The sequence below is a fragment of the Trachemys scripta genome, chromosome 12 (genome assembly GCF_013100865.1).
Source record: "Trachemys scripta elegans isolate TJP31775 chromosome 12, CAS_Tse_1.0, whole genome shotgun sequence".
Taxonomy (NCBI): Eukaryota; Metazoa; Chordata; order Testudines; family Emydidae; genus Trachemys; species Trachemys scripta.
Window position 1 is genome coordinate 40,186,373 of NC_048309.1, and position 4,819 is coordinate 40,191,191.

At 52.2% G+C, this 4,819-nt stretch overlaps 1 pseudogene; it reads left to right on the forward strand.

Moving 5' to 3' along the window:
* The first annotated feature begins 353 nt into the window (after window positions 1-353).
* Window positions 354-4,547, forward strand: LOC117885464 (annotated as a pseudogene).
* Window positions 4,548-4,819: the final 272 nt, after the last annotated feature.

Here is a 4,819-nt window from a genome sequence, read left to right on the forward strand (position 1 = left end):
TGGCAATTCGGTGGCAGGTCCTTCCCTCTGAGAGGGACTCAGGGACCCGCCGCCGAAGAGCCTGGAGCCGGCCCTTGCCTTGGGCGCAAAAATTCCTTGTTACGGCTCCAGCTACATGAGCAGCTGTCCTGCATGCACAGCCAAGCTCCGGCTTCCTGCCACTGACCTAGCGGAGAGGGGTGGGGGAGGAGAGTAGGAGCTGTGGGGGGGGGGTGGAGCTGCCCCCTCGACTGCCCTGCACTTGCACTGCCGTATGGGGGGGGAACACCCCCGGTACCCACCCAACCCCATCTAGGGGGAGCACCGGGGATCCAGGATTCAGCCCTGGCTCTCGGCTTCAAGTCCCACCACTCATGGCGGAGGGCGCCAAGGATTGGGTTTCAGCCCTGTGGCTTGTACCGCTTGCCAGCACACAGCCCCAGGAATTGGGCTTGGGGGTGGGGGCGGCAGGGATGGGGATTCAGCCCAGGGAGGCGGGGGACACTGGGGCTTCAGCCTGGGGGGGGTGTGCTGGGGCTTCAGTGGGGGGTGGTGCCGGGGAAGAGGGCTCAGCCCCGCATGGAGGAAAGGGGACCTGGGCTTGGGGCTTCAGCCACACAGCCTGAAAGGGCTGGCGGACCCCCATTGAGAAACCCTGCTTTAGGTTTCACACGGCGAGGTGTGACACACACCCCTACCCTACTCCCCCCCTCCCCAGCCTTACCCAAGGCTCTATCACACAGGGCTGCCTCTCCTACCTGGCATCGTGTCTTCCCGCCTCTGCACCCGGCCTGCGGACACCACGTGCTCACCGCCTGCCACACTCCTCTGCCAGCCAGCCGCAAACCGGCAGTGGCTGGGGTTGTGCAAACTGCTGAATGACCAGCCGTGGGAGCGGAAAATATGGGACAATTTGCCTGTTTTTTAAAAAAAGGCGGGACACTTGCAAGAGGGCTTAAATAAGGGACTGTCCCATTAAAAACGGAACGGATGTTTACCCTAGGCAGGTGGCTCTGCGCGGCCCTCGCTGCCCTGCATTAGCCTGCAGGCATTGCCCCCCGCAGCTCCCATTGGCCACGATTCCCGGCCAATGGGAGCGGTGGGGGTGGAGCCTGCAGGCGAGGGCAGTGCGGGGACAGAGCTTCCCGGCACTCATGGCGATGTGACTCCAGCGTGGGGGGAGGAATGGCAGCATGCAGAGCTGCCTCCCCCCACCCTGCCAGGCAGGGCTGGATCGCAGGGGCTTTCGTGGCTGCAGCCCAGGGTCCCAGGATAAGGGGCCCCTGCAAAAAGATTTGCACTTTTGGCAGCCTGGAGATCTTTTTGCAGGGCCCCCTTAGCCTGGGAATCTGGGCTGCAGCCCTAAAGCCCCTTTCTTAATCCAGCCCTGGATATTGCCCATCCCTAACCTGCCACAAAGCGCAGCGAAGTCACTGGGAACCTTTCTGCTGCTTCCAACGGGCTCTGAGCCAGGCCGGGGGTGAATGTGATTCTCCTTCTGTCTTTCCAGGTGTCCGGTCACAGGTCCGGCTGGTGGAGTCCGGAGGGGGGATTCAAACGCCTGGGGGATCTCTCCGCCTCTCCTGCAAAGCCTCCGGATTCACCTTCAGCAGCTACTTCATGGACTGGGTCCGTCAGGCGCCGGGGAAAGGACTAGAATGGGTCACATAGCTATGCAATCCTGTTTATATCGCTCAGTGGTTTAAGCATTGGCCTGCTAAACCCAGGTTGTGAGTTGAATTCTTGAGGGAGCCACTTAGGGAACTGGGGTTAAAAAAAAATCTGTCTGGGGATTGGTCCTGCTTTGAGCAGGGGGTTGGACTAGATACCTCCTGAGGTCCCTTCCAACCCCGATACTCTATGAGTATAGTGCAGCAGCAGCATATTACAGTGATGCGGTTAGAGGGCGATTCACATCTCCAGGGACGAGTCCACCAGCTCGGCGTATCTGCAAATGAACAGCCTGAGAGCCGAAGACACCGCCCGGTATTACTGTGTGAGAGACACAGCGATCAGAAACCTCCTGTGGTTAGCACAGAAACCTCCAGCGCGAATCCCCCTCTTTCTCAGCAGGGACAAATTAACTCTTCTGGGGGCCCAGGGCTATTAGATTTTCAGGGGGCCCCCTAGGCTCTGGGGTGGGGCCAAACATGAGGGATACAGTATATGGGAGGGGGCTGCGGGTTGAGGCAGGAGGGTTGTTGTGGGAGAGGGTGAGGTCTCCGATTGGGGGTGCAGGCTCTGGGGTGGGGATGAGGCATTTGGGGTGCAGGAGTGGGCTCCAAGCTAGGGACAAGGGGCTTGGAGTGTGGGAGGGGGCTCAGGGCAGGAGGTTGGGGGTGCGTGGGGTCTAGGAGGGAGTTAGAGTGCAGGAGGAGGCCCAGGGCTGGGGCAGGGGTTGGGGTGCAAGACACTTACCTGGGGCAGCTCCCAGACACTTTTGAAAATCCCACTAGGCATCTATATACCTTCTGAAAAATGTGGATCTTTCTCCTGATTTGCAACAGGATGAGAGGAGAAGCAGCCTAAGTTAAACTAGTTGACTTACTCCGGACTCACACCTGGTCTCTGTTTGCCAGAAGCTGGGAATGGGCGACAGGGGATGGATCACTCGGTGATTCCCTGTTCTGTTCATTCCCTCTGGGGCACCTGGCACTGGCCACTGTCGGAAGACAGGATACTGGGCTAGATGGACCTTTGGTCTGACCCCAGTCTGGCTGTTCTTATGAGTGAATGAGGAGAGTCGGGCCTGTTATGTCCATTGAGGTTACTCAATGTGTAAGTCGCTACTGAGTGTATAAGAAGTCCTCATAATTTAGCACACTTTTGTAGTGATTTTTTTTTGTTAGTTGGACAATAGATGTTCCAAATTAAAAGTCTGGTAAGTAAGTCCAAAATGAACTTTCTGTTTAGAATCTCCCATGGCCTCCATCACTCAAATATCTGAGCACCTCACGAGCATTACATGAATGTATAGGCACAGCAACCATGAGTGGTAGGAAGCCATTGCTGACTGTGGTTTGCGACTGGAATAGGGAGTTAAGTTAAGAATGAGTGAATTGTCCACAGTCTCTGCTGTTCAGTGTGAACGAGCCACCCTCTTATTCACCAGGGTTTAGAAGAAAATTCCGCTGTGGATAGGTTATTCCTTAACTACTAGGTCTGTCTTGCACCTTTTTTCCAAGTATTTTGTATTGGCCAGTGTTGGTTAGATGGACATGTCTGATTCATTAGAGCACTCCCCGTCTTCCAGTCACACTTTGAGTACGTGGCATTGCTGGTAATAGAGGTTTTCAAAGGAGCCTAAGGGATTTAGGCACCCAGTTCCCATTTAATTCCAAAGGGCGCTGGGGACCTCACTTCTTTAGGCAGCTTGGGAAACTCCTAGCCTGAAGACAGATCCCCTGTGTCCCACTCTACTGCTCTAACCACAAAGAAATGGGTGGGTGGAGGGGAGAGAGGAAAGCCAGACGGGAGAAGGGAAATTTCTGAAATGCAAAATCATTTGCCTGCTGTGACGTTACTGACATAACCTGTGACCATATAGATCATTGTTGCAACCACTATTACATATATGCAGCAAATATTGTACAAAGATTGCCATGTAAGGTGTCTACGGAGAGGTTATGATTTGCTGATTATGATTATGCTGTCTCTCTGTGTGTATCATTTTTGTAGTTGAAGTTATGAATATTGGCTATGTACTTGTATCTTAATATGTTTTGATTCTAAGTTGCCTCAGTGAAGCATTTGGTCGGCTTCTTGAGAAGGAACTATTCTCAGTAAGTGCCCAATCAAGAAACACTTAATGGACAATGGACTTTGGGAGATGCCAGTCCACATCTGAGCTTTCCTGGGAACATTCAAACTAACATGTAAACAATGGCGTCGGCCTGTAAAGAACTGAGTCATGCATTGACATGTGACTTGTCCATGTGACTCCAGGTTCCATCTTGCTGAAATTTTCCACAGTAAGAACAAAGAGGTGTCCTACCACCTGGAAGAGACCATAAAAGGCCGCTGCCTCATCTCCATCTTGTCTTCAATCCTGCTTCTTGCCTCTGGAGGAACTTTGTTACAAATGGAAGCTCTGAACAAAGGACTGAGGACCCATCCCAGCGGGGGATGTTCCAGAGACTTGATTTGAACCTGCAGTTTATTCTATCACTGCTACAAGCCTGAACCAAGAACTTTGCCATTACTGGATGTAATTGATTCCATTTAACCAATTCTAACTCTCATCTCTATCTTTTTCCTTTTATGAATAAATCTTTAGATTTTAGATGGCAACAGCGTAATTTCTGGGTAAGATCTGATGTGTATATTGACCTGGGTCTGGGACTTGGTCCTTTGGGGTCAGGAGAACCTTTTTTCTTTTACTGGGGTATTGGTTTTCATAACCATTTGTCCCCATAACAAGTGGCACTGGTGGTGATACTGGGAAACTGGAGTGTCTAAGGGAATTGCCTGTGTGATTTGTGGTTAGCCAGTGGGGTAAAACCAGTCTTCTCTGTTTGGCTAGTTTGGTTTGCCTTAGTGTGCAAAGGACCCCCAGCCTTGGGCTGTAATTGTCCTGTTCTAAGTATCAGGGGGTAGCTGTGTTAGTCTGTATCTACAAAAACAACAAGGAGTCTGGTGGCACCTTAAAGACTAACAGATTTATTTGGGCATAAGCTTTTGTGAGTAAAAACCTCACTTCTTCGGATGCATAGAAGAAGTGAGGTTTTTACTCACGAAAGCTTATGCCCAAATAAATCTGATAGTCTTTAAGGTGCCACCAGACTCCTTGTTGTCCTGTTCTAAGCAATTTGTCCTGAACTGACTCTCTCAGTTGGGTCCC